Genomic DNA, 18,342 nt, shown 5'->3' with positions numbered 1-18,342 from the left:
TTTAAATATTTTTATTAAAAAAAAAGAGTAGGAATCTTTTAAAGGATGATGGCCAATCCACCCTTCTTCCCTAATACGTTTGCGTCTCGCCGCCGCCCTCCTCCTCAAACCCCCACAACAGCAGCAACCACCACCATTACTACCCAACAACGTTGTCATGCTCCTCTTCCTCCTCCGCTTCCTTCAAGGTTGATGTTGCTACCTCTTCTTATTCTTCTCTTTCCTAGAACTCCTTGTCCTCGCCGTCTTCCTCGTCATCATCCTCACGTCAAGCCAAATAAGCTGTCATTCAATCTCTAGCAAGTCGGCGACCCAATTCCACCCCAACCAAAACCCTACCTCTGCCTCCCTCAGCATTCACATGCTTTTCTCAGCTGCCGACACATCCTGACCCAGAATGTCCACCTGGACTCAGAATCAAGCTATGTTGGCCGACACCCAAAAGGTGAAGAAGTCATAAAGTGTAGTGAGGTGGAAAATGAAAATAAATTAAAACCTAAAAGTACCTAAATGCAAGAGTGCACAAGTGTGTGGGATTGAAGCCCAATTCACATGTGATGTCAGAGCATAAGTAAAGTACAGTAGCAGTAGGATAAGAATTATACCACCGAAGGTACTGTCCTATACCAACGTTTTCCAAGAATCCTTGTCAACACGAAAGCTCTGCTACTAAAACCTGGAGGGGCGAAAAATAAGGGTGAATGGGCCTAAAAAATGAAGCTTTGTAAAACCTTTTTTAAAACGTAGTAAAATGCGTATAGTTTCCAAACATAGCATACTACGTATAGTATAAAATACTTACCATAACAGTAATATCATCGAGAATGCAATACTTAATAATATTTTGTAAATAAACACATAACATTCGGTAATCACAATATCTTGAATAAACGAACATATACTAACAGGTGTTCATCGACGTATGCCGACACACGAACTGATGCAAAGGTATTCTAACATGGACAAAACTGGGTGTAATAATGATTTACACTCTAGTACTACAATCACGTGAAAACTGGCACTATGCGCGTCACATACGAGTCCTAACTACCTATAGCAATGTAGGACAAGACTAGCACCTACAATGGATCCAAAGTGAGCGTACGATGCGATGTGAACATACACATGAAGACTGACCCTGGCCCGAACGAGTACTAACACCAGTGCAGCACATGATAAACGAATAACATAATTATGATCATGTAATGGTAAATCGATAATTCTAGTCAACATAACACCATTCATGGCCGCAAATATAATTAAGGCATCCTATAATCACATGCATACACGCATCCTGTGGGGTTTAGAATAATTTCGTAATTCTCAACATTACGACCTTTTTTATAAACGTTAATTTAATTATGGCAATCACGTAGAAACTTCATTATTAACTATGTATGTGGAAACTAAACAAATATATATATTTGCAAGGTCGTAGCCGTTCAAACTAAGAAAGCCGAAGTTTCCAATAGTAATCGCACCTAAGCATAATATTAGGATCCATTAGTAAAACTCAACTAAAACGATTAAATTTGGGAAAACGAAGTGCGAATTTGGAATCAGGGTGTCAAATTACACTAAGAAGGGTCCCGAGAAATTTTTTTCATAAAAAAGTCAACGAAAAGTCAACTGTCAACCCAAAAAGTCAATCGAACCTCCACGCTAGTCAACTACATTAAAACTTTGGAATTTCATTCATTGAACGTCAAAAACAGACTTGGGACATCGAAATTAGCCTAGGAGGGTTTCCGAGAAAATTTCAATCAACAAAAGTCAAATAATGATCAACAGTTAACTTTAACGGAATATTTTGTTAAAGTTAACTAGAGATTCCTAAATGGGTCTAGGCCGAATCCGGGTCAAATTCGAGTTTGGGTTGGTTTGGAACTAGGTTTGCCTTGGCCTTTTTCTTTTGTTCTCTTTTTTTTTTTTTTTTTTTTTTTTTTTTTTTTTTTTTGTATCGCATCGGGTTGACCCGTTTGGGCTCGCAGGTCGCACTTGCCAGACCCAGCGAAGAAAAAGGCTGGTTTGGCTGGAAAATTTCAACAGCTTTGATTAGCATCAAAACTCAACCATTTTTCACATTCTACTTACCAAATTGATGCTTAAGAGGAGAGGAATAGAATTACACCAGTATTTGGTCCTGCAGTGGTCGGAGTTGGCTGGAAAACAGCTCGAAAGCCGTCGAATTCTCACGGAAAACTAAGAAAGGGTCCTCGAGGTATTTTATGCACCAACATGCACATCTAACCTAAAAATTAGACTTAGATAGCGAGATGAGAAAGATTAAGGGAGTTCTAAGACTCACCTTTGTTGGAAACGACGAGAAATCAGAGGACAAATCATGAATAGTGGCAATGGCTACTATGCAGTTCGAACCATCAACCTGGTGTCCTGAGCACGTTAAGGGAAGTAATGATGGTCTGGGTGGTTCACCAGATAAAGAGTGGCGAGGTGTTGGTTGTTGAGCTTGATCTTGACGTGCGTCGAGATGGGAAGAAGACTCATGGAGGGAGAGATAGAGAGAGAGAGAGAGAGAGATAGAGAGCCAAGAGGGAAAAGAGATGAGGGAAAGTTTGAAAGAGAAATGAGTAGGGTGAGGTGGCAGAAAATGAGTGGTGATTCAAAGAAATAGAGACATGGAAGGAATGGGCGTGGGCCCATTGGCTCACAAAAATCTCAACAGAAATTAATAAAATAATGAAGGACAATCTATCCAAAATAGTGAATTTACTAGATTACCCCTTACCTTCGTAATTTCATAAAATCTTTGTCGTAACTCTGAATTTGATTCCGCTTGCATTTATGCGTTCGTACCGTCAATTACTTAGAGAATACAATAAAATAATAGCTCATACGTATCATGAAATGATGGCCAACGAAAGTCAACAATTTTGCCTCTAAGGCATTTTCATCAATTCACTATTTTTAATTAAAAAAATTGTAAAATTAGGGACGAGTTGTTACAGTTGCTAACCCCAACAAGGTCATGATCAAGTACGGCGAGTCCAAGTTCAATGTCCTGTACCACGGGATTTCATTAGGCAAGGCCTTTATCCTCGGCTTTTACCACGACATCGACATTGTCCCCCAAGTCGTCGCCGCCATCACCGTGGATCAGTTCAATTTTCTAACATCGCCGATTTAGTCCAAGATGTTCCCTCAATTTGCTTCCTAGATTAAAATCCACTTCCTAATTTTGCCTTGAATTCTATTTGGCTTCTAAGAAAATCACATAAATCCACTATCTTGGGTGGGGAGAGTTCTTGGAGTTGTGCTTCTTCCAGAAGAGAAAAGTGGAGGTGGAAGGAAGGGGAGTAGAGCAACGGAGGAAAGGGGAGTCGAATGAGTAGTGGAGGAGGTTGAGGTGGAGGTAGGCGGTGAGGTTGGGGTGCTTGGAGATGGCTGTCATCGGGTGGACTAAGGAAGAAGGATGGGTTTGTAGAGGTGGGTCCCATAATTTTTAATTAATATTTAAATGATTTAATTTTTAATTTTTTATATTTAATTAATTATTAATCTAGTTGGGCTAGGAAGTGGGCCCTACCTCAAGCCACATCAACATTTATCAGAGAAATTAATAGAAAAACTGACGAAGGGCTGACATTCTAACAAATTTGTAAGATGAAGTATGACGTTGTAATTTACAAAACATAAGGTATAAAATTATGGTTCGACCCATAGTTGAGGTAGTTTGTGTAATTTACCGTATTTGTTATATATTGCACCACATCTATTAAAAAATCATTAAATAAATTTAGCAGCAAAAGACTTTGCCTTCAATTGGCCCAGCACCGCGTAAAAAACTGAAGGCTCGGTTGGATTGCCATTTTTAACTTTTGTGTCTGTTTGGAAGTTTCTTGTCCTTTTTTTTTTTTTTTTTTTTTTTTTTTGCCAAACCTATGTATCACCTTTGGAGATACCCTAAACAAATCACATGAGAGTTAAAGGACACAATTAAGAGGAGTGTGGAGAAAGAGAAAATGTGTGCAGAAGTTACTCCTCAATAAATAATGGAGTAGGATTCTCTCTCCTTCAAATTCCCTCTCCTCCCCTCCACATATATCTCACTTTTCTCGTTTTCTCTCTATAAAGAAGTCAACACAAGATGTCGACATAATTTGATCGTGATCGTACAAATATAAAGGGAGAAAAGGAAAGAGGAATTTAGAGAGGAAAAAATCCTACTCCATAAATAATTGCAAAGGTCGATGACTTGGAGAAATAGCGCAACAATGCTTATACTATACAGCTTAACATTCCGTAATGTTGTTGTCTATGAGATTTATGCCATCTCCAATAGAGAGAGTTAATGGTCCAAAAGTTAAAAAAAAAAAAAAAAAAAGACCTGAATTGCCTAAAAATCATCTCTAACCGATGATTGGGTTATAATCCTAAGACCATTAATTGGCCAAAGGGGCATCAAGTTGGCCAAATTTAGCCACCCTCTTAGCCCCTTTTTTTGGCCCAACTCCTCAATTGTAATAATTGATTTAAATTCAATAACTAGATTTGAAAACATCTAAAGGTTGGTTAATTAAGTTAACCAATAAATGTAAAATATAAACTTAAAACTAATAAATTATTGAGGAGGCTAAACATAACCCCTTTGGTCGGAGATGGTATATTAGTATGGTCTGATACTATTCATTTAAAAATAATTTTTTGCAAAGCTATAATTTTGGACGGGTTTATATTTGCCCTTTCGATGGAGATGGCCTTAAGGGTGGATATCAAACGGACGAATTTGAATCCTTTTTGGTCAATTTGGTTTAGTTTTGATAAAAAAAAATAAATACAATTTAAAAATCGAATGAAACTGATTTGTTTTAGTTTGGTTTGATTTTGATACTTTTGAAACGACTAAAATAAAATTGAACCTGCTATATATTTTTAATTATTAATTATATTTTTTTATATGTGTTAGCATATTATAAGTTTCCATGATTATAAACAAATTAAAAAATTTGTTACTTGTTTTTTATGTGATATTATAACTAATAAATCGTTTGCTAGAATGAGATCTTATTTAATTGAAGTTTAGTCTTAGTTGACTTGATGAAAGTTTTGAGATGTACACATTGAAGTGTTGAATATGCTTAAATCGACCGAACTAAACTGATTAACAATAATTTGTTTGGTTCATGATCATGACTAAGAACTTTGTCAAAACTAATTCTTCTTGGGTTTACACTTGTGGATTTGCTCCATGAACTTGTTTGCTAATAGTTCTACAACAGTTCGATTTCAATGATGGCATTGATTAAAGCTAAACTAAATGAAACTGTTGAATGCTAAGTAGTTCGTTTATATTTTTATGTCAAATCAAATCAAATCAAACAGCGTCCACTCCTAATGGGAATTCAAAAATAAGGTATTCCTAAAAGGAAAATGCTAGAGAAACCATGCAAAGTATTTAATCATCAACCATTATATCATGTAATTTACAAAAATGTGATTCAAATAGATGATCTCTCTAGATTAACCTTCTCAAAAGAAGAAGAAAAGAGATCCAAAGTAAAAGTAGCCCATCAGGACAAGTTAACAACAACAGTGAGCAAAACATATATATATATATTATAGGGCTTTTATTACAAATGGTTCCTAAAATTGACCTTCACCATCAAGATGGTCCCTGAAATTGACCCGCGACATCAAAATGGTCCTTACAAATGAAAATCGATCAATGTAGTCCCGCAAGTAAGTGTCCCAAATCAATGTAGTTCTTTCGTCACAATTCTGTCAAAAATTCTATTATATGCTGATGTGACACATAAATGGATCACACAAGTCTAATTAAATTAAAAAATTACAAATAGGTTTAATAATTTAGTTGTTAATAAAAAGTTGTCAATCTAAAAACCCAATCTTGCAATCACCTCCAATCTCGGTCCACATTCATCTACCTCATTTGTTGTTTATTCTCTAAAAAAAATCTCAATACACCAATCTTTACACACTACGACACACTTCACCGAATTGAACCTGGATCAAGATCACTTGTGGCGGTAGCTTGGCCGATTGGCAACGACTTCTAGGACATCACTGTTATCATTTAGGCGATCAACATCCTCACAACCTTATCTTGGAGAGCTTGTTCGGCACTTCCCTGGTGGTCTGGTGACTCAAAAAACAGCGAGGTCTACCTTGAGATAATGAGAATATAACAAAGGTGCATCTATTGTTGGTTGAAAACTATTTCCAAACCCCCTTTTAGGCCTTGGTTAAGTCTTGTGCCTTTGAGAATTTGTGAAAGGGATCTCTCTTCGGAATAGGCACTACTATAAGAAAAAAAAAATTTCATTGTGCAAAAAGGTATTTAAACAACTTTTTTAATTAATTATTACATCCACACTAGCACATAACAATTTTTTTTTTTTACAGAATTGTGATGAAATGATCATATTGATTTGCAACATCTATTTTCAAGGATTTCATTCATCAATTTTGGACCATCTTGATGGTGTGGATCAATTTCAAGGACCATCTTGATGATGTGGGTCAATTTCAAGGACCATTTGTGATAAAAACCCGTAAATCTTGTAGGGCCATTTATGTGCCAGATTAGCACTTAACGAAAATTTTAACTTAATTGTGATGAAATGACCACATTGATTTGCGACATCTATTTTCAGGGACTACATTAATTGATTTTCAATTACAAGGACCATCTTGATGGTAAGGATCAAATTTAGGGATCATTTTGATGGTAAGGGTCAATTTCAGGGACCATCTTGATGGTAAGGATCAATTTTAGGGATCACCTTGATGGTAGATGACCATGAAGCGAATTGCCTACTTGCTGGATCGTGGGGTTTTCAAAGACTGGCTTACGGATAAAGGGGTTGATGCCGAGTTGCGAAAGTTTGCGTTGTTCGAGGTTATCGTGACTTATGATCATTCCCTTGCTGTCAAGCTTGGTGCACATTTGTTATGATCAATTGATGAATTGAATTTCATGGCATTGTTTTTTATTTGAAATTTAAGTGTGGAATGTTAAGGATGGAGTTCATTGATTTCCAAGTTTTCGGTTTGTTGATGAATTGCAGGGGCGGTGCCATTCAAGTTGCAGGCACAAAGCGCCATCACGACAAGTGGCTGAGGGCCACTGAGAATTATGCCATCATGGGTTGCTTTGCAATGTCTGAGTTGTTCAACTTCAATCCTTTGGTCTGCATTCTCATGCCTGCAGATGGTTGTTTGCCTTATTTTTTGCTAAGTTTTCACTTTTTGCTTCTGGAATTATGTTTATAGGTTCAAGGGATTGAAACAGTCACCACTTATGATTCGAATACTGGAGAATTTGTTGTTAGTACTCCTTGTGAATCAGCTCAGAAGTATTGGATTGGAGCAGCAGCTAATGTAAGGATAATCTTTTTCATTTTTTTCTTGGATAAGATAATGTAAGGATCACCTTAAAAGCGTAGCGTTGCGCGTTTTATAATTCTTGCCTCAGTTATATTTCATATTACTACAAATTCCCAATAAGGTTCCTCCATCGGCTGTCTGTACACTGATATATTACTTTTCTTGGTGATGTTCAGCATGCCACACACTCAATAGTCTTTTCACAACTCAGTATTTCCGGGAACAACCAAGGTGTCCATGCTCTTATAGCCCATATCAGGATGAAAATGGTAATGTCTGTCCAGGAGTTCGTATTGCCGATTGTGGTCACAAAATTGGCTTAAATGGTGTTGATAATGGTCGAATATGGTAATCATGTTTTTAGTTTTCAGTTTAATTGACTATTCATGTCCATTACATATTTCTGTAAGTTCAATTCCGTGGCTTAGAGGATTTAGAAATGTGTTAACATGTTTGACAACATTCGAATTCCAAGGGAAAATTTGTTAAATTCAGTTGCCGATGTTTCCCCGGATGGGAAATATCTGAGTGCAATAAAAGACCCAGATCAGGTAGTTCTATTTCCGGTTGAACATATGTTTAGCTTTTATTTGACAAAAAAAATGTTCTCTCCTTTTATTGACACTTTGTTTCTTTCGTTCAGAGATTTGCAGCATTCATGGCTCCATTGACATGGGGTCGTGTAGCTATAGCAGTCAGTGCCGTTTACTCTTCACAGGTAATGGATTTCATGCATGATGGCAATTAACTATTTTTGCATCTATGTATTTGTAGAGTGATGGATTGCAGATCTCTTCTGCCAACTGAATTTTCATCATTGACACAATCATTTCTTTCCCTATGGTCAGATAAGCATAGCAATAGCCATAAGGTACTCATTGACAAGGCCTATTGCTTGACTACCCTAGTCATCAACAGCGGCGTTTGCCTCTTCTTGCAAAAACGTAAGAATTTTGTGGCATTGTGGTGTCTCAGTTTAATTGGACTTATTGCAATAACAGCTTTTTCACAAGTCAAATTGATACTGTCTGGTTTTTCATGTCTAGGAAATACTTCTTGTTCTCATTGTTGTTAATAATTAAAACAGCCAAGTTAATAATGTATCTGCTACTTCTGTAACCAAACTGAAGACAAATTCTGAAAGTTCTGTTCTTGTTGGTGTCAATATTTCAGTGAACATGTATTTAATTAGAAAAAGTGAATAATAGATCAGGAATGGTCTATTATTCACTTTTTCTATTACGCCTTGATGGTCTATATGAACTGCAATTTCTTGTTGGCATCCCTGACGCTTTTCTGAGTCCTATAGCCTTTAACTGGATCGATTCAAATTAATGGTCTTCAGTTGAGCAGCACAAGTCAGCAGTTTCTCCCAAAGTCCCTCATCCCTCACTTTGAGTTGAAGAAAATAAAAAATAAAAAAATAATCTGCTGGCTTTTGAACTTGAAAAATAGGCATAATTTTTAGCAATGAATCCTGCTATTGTTTCTATTTAGTTTGAGCCCTCTGTTGGTGTTTTCAGTAATCTCTTGTTGATTCATTTTTTTATTTTCTCTGTTTTTCTTGAATCTAATTTTGTTTTTGAAACTAACAAGTACTCAATAATTTAGCTACAGGGCTGTTTGATAACCATTTTGTATTCAGTTCAAAATTTTTGTTTTCACTTTTTTGAAACTGAAAACTAAATCTTGTTTAGTAACTATTTTCAATTTTTATTTTTAATTTTAAAACCAAAAACTATATTCTTGAGTTTTCAAAATTTGGTTTTCAGTTTTTAGTTTTCATTTTTTTTTAAATAGAAACTAGTTGCTAAATAAAATTTCAGTTTTCAATCGTAAACTAAATGGTTATTAAATGGCTTCAAAAACAAAAGAACTGGATTCAATAAGGATACCAAGGACTTTAAGTAGGTTTTGACAGAAACGTTACCTTGTATTACAAGTAGAATGGATGACTTTGTATTTTGTAGGGTTCCATTCACATCAATCAAAACCAATGAAACTTGTGTGATACGCAAAAATATACGAAAGTAGCACTACAATTATTTTCTGAATGGCTCGATTTGATTCTTTGAAATAAACGGTCCCAAGTGAATCAAGTTGTTTAAAAACTGTCAAGCTTGATACATAATCGACGTGGATTGACACTAAAGGTTCCAAAATTTTGTTGAGATTGGTGGAGAGTAGAGCCGGAGATAGCCCCCTTTTTTTTTCTTTTTTTTTTTGTCAAACGACAGATTTTGTTAAATTAGCTAAGGGTTTGAATCCCCGCCGTCATGCAAGGACCCAACACCTTTCCACTACTATGAAAAAGGGCCACTTGCGCCAGAGATAGACATTGGGTGTCTAAAGTCATGTCGTAGGTGCTGGTTCACTGTCTTGTTTGAGACAACACCAACTTCATTGAGCATGCATCGATTCCAAATCCAGAAACTTGAGTTGGGCCCCTCGTGACCGGTAGAGTAACGCGACCGCGGGCGAAGAGCACAAACGAAATGTCAATAAACTCTTGCAACTTGACCACTTCACTGTTATATTCTATGTACACGCATCGGTTCAAATCCGGCATCAGGCTTTTTGCTAGCTTCTCACTTATCATTCTTCCCAACTTCTGTAGAAGCCTAAGAAGTGAGCCTTCCCATCTTCTTCTGCAGGTCAGATCCTTTGGAACTTTTCTTTGCCGTGCCAAACTTGAGCTCCAACTTATATAGTGCACAGGCGTCTGACTTGTTGGCTTCATACTCAAACAAATGCCACTCGTAATCGCTTGAAGGTTGTGGATCCATATACTAGGACCTTTCCTGTCCCCCAAATTCCTTCATCACCTGCTTTCTTGATTCATGCCAACTGCGCCCGCTGTAGTCTGGCAGTGATCTCTGCTTCCTGTTTCCACTCTCAAAGGCCCTTCTAGGCCTACGAAAAAAGAGCCACTCCTAAGCGTTTCACCCTTGAGGAAAGAAATATCAGGTCGCAAAACTGGAGTGTTCCCAGGAAGACCTTCATTTCTTGCTAAAAAAGCATGACAACTACTGCAATAATCCTGACACAAAACTTGAGCAGGCCTGAAACAATCCCAAAGAGCACATTTTGGCCCTAAGAAAGCAGATTCTGGAGGACATATATCCGGTAGAACATGTGGCACAACATCCTCTTCAGATTGTTTAATGTCATTGCGACTGATGAAAGGCCCTTCATTTAAGTAATTAGGAAATTCAAGTGATTATCATTTATTTGAGTTGCCAAATCTGAGCTATGAACCACTGTATTCTGGAAACTGGACGCAGTGGCATTGGTCAAAGTCCAATCCTTGAAAAATATCTTCTCGAGGTTCCTTAAAATTAAGAAACGAAAAGGTCCTCAAAAGTTTGTTAAGCATGGAGCTCATCAGTAATCAATCACAACTCAAATGGACATATCCTTACATTCCGAAACCACAATATGGAAGAACAACGAGTACTGCCCAGAATACAATAAATCAAACTAAAGCAAATCCTATGCTTAATTTCCCAATTCATGGTTTCTATCTTCCATTCCACGTTTGGGTCAACTGCCAAGACGTACAATTACTCACCAAAAAGCAACCGATATGGGAAGAAAACATCGAATTAGACTTTAAAACTACCTAAAACTTGCACAAAACATCCCTAAATCAAACAAACTCCGTTTTTCTATAAACCTCTTGGCAGTTGAGAAAGTTATGTGAAGGAAGATAAACACCAAACAATGTCAAATATACCTCAAAATCGTGTTTGTTTAACGAATTCCACAACAGTTTTAGCAAAACAAGAATTCCGCAACAGAATAGGAAAACCATGTTGCACTAAATGCTAAGACATCAAGAAGAATGTCATATGAAAATTTAGCTAATATAGGAACAATAAAGTGCATGACTCGTCTGCTTCAGTCGTTGGCAATCTTCCACTTGAAACGGAAAAGTATTCACTTCTGTAAATTCCGTGAAATTACTCAAGCGAAGGTTTTGAAGATTAGGTTGTGGCAATTCCTTTAATGGACTTTGTGCATCAACCTTCTCATCACAGTGTTGTTTCAAGAGCCGGGCTAACTCCTAAGAAAATGTTCCAAGGCTTCCGAGGCTACCACCAACTGAGTTTGCATGTAATTGAAATTTATACACCTATCAAGCATTACTTGATAGAAAAACACGAAGTGCGCAAACATAAACACAAAGCGAGAAAATGAGGAAAACCCACACGTAGAGAAGATGCCGGGAGGGGTCATTGAGCTCGGCATCCCACCCGCCAAGCATCCGATGCATTTGTTCCTCCCAGATGGAAATGTCGGCAGTTCGACCCTCTTTCCTGGCCATTTGAATATTGGTGACCATCCCTTGAAGCTCGTGGACTGAGTCTTTGTTGTTTTCGTCAGTAACTTGCAAGAAGCAGCGTCACACTTGCCCTTGGAGTCCCTCGTCTCTCTCTCTTCCTCTTCTAATAAAATCCCTAAAAAGAAATTTAAAAATATTTCATTAATCTTTCTTGTATTTTAAGTGAGAGATCTTAGTCTCGATTCTCACCAAAAGTGAATTTGAATCACATTATTACTATCGTTTGTTAAAAAAAAAAAAAAAAGTAAATACACAATCATAATTAGAAAATTAAGTGTCATTTACTATTACAGTCTAGTGATATTCTTCTTCACTTGTAAGTGAGAGGTCTTACGTTCAAGCCTCATCAAAAGCGAATTTGAACCATATTGTTACTAGCTATTATGATGCTAAATTCACCCTCTCCCCAGAAAATATTGTATTTTCATAAAAATAAAAACAAAAAATTAAACGAATAAAAAACATAATTGAAACAATATTGGGGATAATACAAACCCTAATTATAAAAACCCAGAGAAAGATGAATGTTGAATGGAATGGAAGAATGAAAAGCAGAGGAGAAAGAGAGAAATTATATACCTCAAAGCAACTGCCCATTACCACAATGGTGCAAAACAATCAACTGAATTTAAACGTTTCTGCAGATTTTTGGGTTCGCAGATTTTGGCTGCTCTTCCCTTCCCCCCTTCCGCGATTTGTTCACTCACTGAACCTTTCGTCCCTCTTTGTTCTCGACTTTTTCTCCATTTTTTAGGTTATCTCTAACCGAAATAGCTAAACCTAATCCCGTTCAAAATTAGTCTTACAAAAAAATATTTTTAAATGAACAGTATCAGGTCATACCCATATACCATCCTCATACGAAGGGCACATAAGCCTTCAAAATTTATTAATTTTAAGTTTATACTTTATATTTATTGGTTAATTTAATTAAACAATTGTTTTTTTTTTTTAATAAAGTACAATATTCATTAAGCAACTTGGAATACGTACAAACTAAGGATAGTGTGCATACTGGGCCTCGATAAAAACCTTGCCGGAGATTTCAACCCAGTCTAAGGAAAAGAGTGTCCCACACAATAATTAGCCTATTCCCAAATGAACAATATAAATGGAAACTACAATCCTTCCTCAAATAAGATGTCTTAAATCAAATCGGGAGGCTCCTCAAACCACACCAACTACTGAGAAACACCAAGGCCCATTCAAGCAAGCCGATACGCTGCTAAGTTACCGTCCCTCCGTACGTGGCTACACTCTGAATTCGGCAATCCTGAGAGAAAGAATCTCAAATCATTTATAACAGAGCCCTAAATAGAATAATCATCCCCGTTACCCTTCATGGCCGCCATCACCACACTAGAGTCTTCTTCAAAATTAACTTCACATCGTTCAACTATCAACTCTTAATCAATCCCACCGCACAACGCACTGCAACCAATACCAATTCTGAGTGAAGAGCTGACACGGTTTGATCAATGGGTCCAACAGTGGCTGCTAGGAATTCACCCATGTGACCCCTAACCACGACGTCATAGCCCATCCCCTTCCCCCCCCCCCACATGGGCATACGCCACCTTGACTCCAAGCCCCATCAAAGTTGCATTTGATCCACCCCTCCTTAGGTTTCCTCCATTTCTAAACTTCCTTGGTAGCCCTTCGAGACTCAAATTTATGCCAGTTTTGAAACTCATGCATCCAACCCTCAGTTCGCAGTACAATTTCCTGTGGTGGCAACCAAGACCCATTCCATAGTACATCATTCCTATGCTTCCATAATGCCCACAACAGCATCAAACAAAGCTCGAAACTCACTATAGGAAGCTGTTGCGCACAAATTACCAACCACTGCACAAGAGACATCCAATCACCCCCATTGTCCACTCTCAACCCCATGCTTCGAAACCACACTGCCCTCGCCAAACTACAATCTCTGAACACATGCTCTATTAATTTGACTTGCACACCACAGACCACATACACCACTTCACCCATCACTAAATCTAACCATTGAATTTTAATTAATTATTGCAAACAAGGAGGAGTTGTGCCCAAAAAAATGGTCTAAGAGAGGGGCTACATTTGGCCAGTCTAGTACCCCTTTGGCCAAACAATGGTTTGGTGAACTCCATAGAATTATATCCCAGACATCGGTTGGAGGAATTTTTTGATAAATCATGTTATTTTTTATCTTTTGGACCTTCAGTTCTCTTAATTGGTAGAATCTCACCTTTACTTTTTACATTTTACTTTTTATTTTTTACTTTTACAGGGGGTGATGTATCTCACTGTGTCTCGTTCTGAATGCGTATACGATGAATTGCTTTTTTATATTTCTTTTCTTCTTCTTCAATTCACATACAATGCAAAAAAGGAAACAAACCCAATTCCTTATATGGGAATTTGATTACACCAACCCAAGTTAACTCCATCGCCACTTTCCAGTTACTCTAGGCTAAATTACACTTAGCCCAAGTCCAAATCTGCCAAAAGGAAGGTCATACTTGGCTACTCAAAGATGAGCAGGAACTCCTACTCAAAATTGTCCGTTGTCAATTTATAGAACTTCATGTTTATAATCAGAACCGTTCATATTATAAATCACTCCATAAAGATCGCATCTACAAAAAAGCAATTAAAACTAAGGTCTTTTAGTCATCAAATTGTTTAAAAACAAATGAACGGTATTGGTAAAAGCATTAAGAACCGTCTATGTATTTGCTACAATAGATTGACTAAACGACCTTAGTTTTAATTTACTTTTTGCAGAGATGATTTTTGCAGTGTAATTCATAATATGAACTGTTCTAATCATAAGCACAAAGCTCTGTGATTAAAACTAAGAGTTTTGAGTAGGAATTCCTACTCATCTTTAAGTAGCCAAGTATTGTTCCTAGGAAAAAAAGAAAGGAAGACTTAGCTATAATGGGAGAAGGCAGAGAAGCCTAGGGATTCCCTATGAAGCCTAAAAAGAGAACCCTTCACCTATAAACAAGGAGGTTCAACTCAATGCAAAAGGGACAACAGAATTTTAGAGAGAAATCACTCTCTAAGTGCAAGCAACCTTGAACCTTGAAATACTAATCTTCCTACAATCTTAGTAGCTCCTCCAAGCTTTCTTTGATCTTCTTTAGTGAACAGAAGCTACCTTGTAACCCTAGGAAACCCAAACTACCCCACTCTGAACATCATGCAATCATGCAAAATTCTCTCTCACACTAAACCGACAAGCTTCTAGCTTCCATGCTACGCTTTGTTTATGCAAGTGATTATTTGTTTAATCATACTATCTCTGAGCCAAATAATATAACCAAGATACTTACTAAGACACGCTAATTCTTTCGAGGTATCTTGGAATTTGGTATTCAAATGGACCAGGCATGGCAAAGGGAGTTCGCCAAAACCCAAGTCTAGTTCAACCTAAAATCCCCCAACAACAAGCAATGCTCAATGCCTAGATACATCCATCAAAATAATTTGGGTTGCCTATGCAATTAAAATCGAGGAATTTCATGCCCTCAATTATTTAGAATAAAAATTCACTAAATTCTGATTCGATCAAGAAAGTTTATGTTATGATTTAATGATTTGTCATCTAGGATGTGCAATTTCATTCCTAGTAAAGTGCAAAATAATTTCTTATGAATGTCAGAGAAAAATACTTAAGGTAGTTTGAATCTACTGAATCCGACATATTCATATACCCATTTGGTTGTGGACGCAATGAGCTACCGGCTCCTAATTGTGTGAATATGAACTTTATATTTATATTATGGGGCTACATGCCTCCCACAGTCCCACTCATATTGGACGGGAATGAAAAATTAACGTATTGAGGTCTTGCAACATAATGAGAGTTAGAGAGACTGCATGTCTTCATCATCATAATATAATTCAGTGGCATGATGAATTATAAATTCGTAATGCTCATTTGGAGTTAGGAATTAGAGAAAGTCACATATGTTCTTTTATTTTATTTTATGTTATTAAGTAATTAATTGTACTCTAAATAGCAATAAATTAATTTATTTTCTTTCATGCCACTGGATTCAATTCCATGGAGTTAACAAAAATATTATAGCCAATGAAAATAAATGGTAGACATCAAATCAAAACCATAAAAGAAATAAGCAGTCTCTTTATGTATGTAGGAGAACATATAGGATAATAAAGAAGAAACGGTTGCTTGGGTATGCATAGCCAACATATGAGATTAACTCAATCACAGCAAAGTGGCCTAGTGGTAAGGGCGCGGTTTTCGGCTCCCATAATACAAATAACCGGGAGGTTCTGGATTCAAGGCTCCAAGCTGGTGAGTCTGCTTGATTGTGGCCAATGAGAAGCTGAAATGCCTCTATGAGTCTTCCAGACACCCAGAATAGGTGGATAATCGTAACTTGCCACCAGTTGTCCTCTTTTTTACAAAAAATAAAAAATAAATAAACCAGATGAGATTAACTCCACATATGAATTGAAACTGAAACACTATGCATAAAGAGGAACAATCGATCTTTTTCATGTGGACCTTTAATGCGCACACATACATACATACTTACATACATACATACATACATATATAATGTATGATTGAATGCAAACACAGCAAAGATACTAGCTGCAAGATCAAAAGTGATAAGAGATGCAGAAATAAACAAAACTGAAAAATAATGAATTGAATCGGACTATACATGCCAAAATAAATTCAATGCTCGATTCAATTCTATGACATATAATATTTGTATGCAAGAAGAATGAACAACTTAGAGCATAATGAAGTTCAATGGTTGAGTATAAGAAACTCTAAACCACGTGATGACTCTACTCTAGCTCAAAAAAAAAAAAAAAAAAAGCATAAATATTTCAATGAATGATTGATGACTCTTGATAGGAACCGTATGCATCAATATCATACCATGATTGATCAACACATGTTGTAATTCATCAACAGATTTATCATATTGCAGCTTAATATTGTGTAGGATGAAAAATACCGAGGCTTTCGTGTACAAAAGAGAACGAATAATAGCATGAGCAAAATCCAATTCACACTTGGTAATTTACAAATGGATTGTTACACCATCCAAGTTGTGTAGATCATCGTGGTATATGATTCTCTCTTAACATAGAACGATAAATAAAGTACAGAGATAGAAGTGCTGATAACATGTTGGAAATAAAGTATAAAGAAAGAGAAAAAGAAAGAAACGAAAAAGTGATTGGGAGGAGAAAATCCAAGTATCTTCCTTCTCATTAAACTGTCTATTTATAGGCTTAGGATTTACATAGGAAGGTCTTAATTAATTACATTTTTTTTTAGAACGGTACGATATTCATTAAACAACAAAGAATACGTACAACCTGAGGATAGTGTGCATAATGGGCCTCGATAAAAACCTTGTCAGGGATTCAACCCGAGTGAAGGGAAAAAAAGTGTCCTGCACAACAATGTGACCTATCCTCAGCTGAACAATAAAGAAACTTACATTCTCTCCTCAACTAAAACATCTTGGAGTAAATCCGGAGGCTCCTCAAACCGCATAATCTCTTGAGAACTCCCAATACCCATACAAGTAAGGTGATGTGCTGCAGAGTTTCCCTCCCATTGTACATGGGTAACCCGCGAATGAGCCATCTCTCTGAGGAAGACTTTAACATAGTTGATTATCGGACCAAAGGATGAGCAATCTTCCCTTTGATTCTTCATTACCGCCAGCACCAAGCTAGAGTCTCCTTAAAAAATAACCCTCCATCCAATAGGAATTATTTTTAACAAATAAAACTGCATTTCGAAGAGTAATCAACTTTGAATGGAACGCCGATTGCATCATCTCAATAAGACCTGTAGAAGCCGCCAGGAACTCCCCCAAGCGATTACGAATTACCAACCCAAAACCCTTTCGTAACACAATTCAACTCCATACCTCATCAAAGTTGCACTTGACCCATCCAACTTCTAGTTTCTGCCACTGCTACACTTCATGGCTAGCTTCCTGGTAGCCCCTTTATGCCATTTTTGAAACTCACTCAGCCAACCTTCAATTCTCAGCACCACCTCCTACGACGAAACTGAAAAGCCGTTCCAAACCCCAAAGCAACATCAAGCACAACTCGAACATCGATGAAGGAATCTGCCGAGATAATCGAGAGATCCATTACACTAAAGATAGCTCGTGGTCCAACTCCACCCTCAGTCCCAAACTTTGAAACCACACCACCCTGGCCAAGCTACAATCCCGCAAAGCATACTCCAGAGACTCGACTAGCCCACCACAAACCACACACGCATCTTCACTCATCACGCGTCGTTGGCACAGATTCGAGTGTGTCGGTAACGCATCTAAGCACGCACGCCAAGCACATATCTTATCCTTCCTCAGAACACATGTACCCCACAATTTTTTCCAAAACTTCTCACCCACACTACCAAAAGACCCGCTAGAGACATTAAGGCCCCGTGCTATATGGTAACTGCTCCGCAACGTGAACTTACCATTCCGCTCATAATGCCAAATCCAACGATCCTCCACGTTACTCAAGCTAAGCTGGAGGCTTTAAATTATCTCTATTTCTTCCGAAGAGAAGAGCTCACCCAATAACTGAATATTCCATTGCTTTGACTCGTTCCAAAT

General features: G+C 37.3%; 1 long non-coding RNA gene and 1 pseudogene across 1 annotated transcript; one reads left to right on the top strand and one right to left on the bottom strand.

The window, feature by feature from the left end:
• The first annotated feature begins 7,140 nt into the window (after window positions 1-7,140).
• On the top strand, window positions 7,141-8,478 carry LOC125469211. The gene is made up of 3 exons (XR_007251567.1): window positions 7,141-7,362; window positions 7,545-8,086; window positions 8,217-8,478. It is a non-coding gene; the product is annotated as an uncharacterized LOC125469211 (long non-coding RNA).
• Window positions 8,479-9,989: 1,511 nt separating this feature from the next.
• On the bottom strand, window positions 9,990-17,417 carry LOC103947973 (annotated as a pseudogene).
• Window positions 17,418-18,342: the final 925 nt, after the last annotated feature.

This window comes from the organism of the source record quoted next, unplaced genomic scaffold, assembly GCF_019419815.1.
Source record: "Pyrus x bretschneideri cultivar Hongxiangsu unplaced genomic scaffold, Pyrus_bretschneideri_v1 Contig41, whole genome shotgun sequence".
NCBI classification, from domain to species: Eukaryota; Viridiplantae; Streptophyta; class Magnoliopsida; order Rosales; family Rosaceae; genus Pyrus; species Pyrus x bretschneideri.
This window is presented reverse-complemented; position numbering and strand designations above follow the sequence as displayed.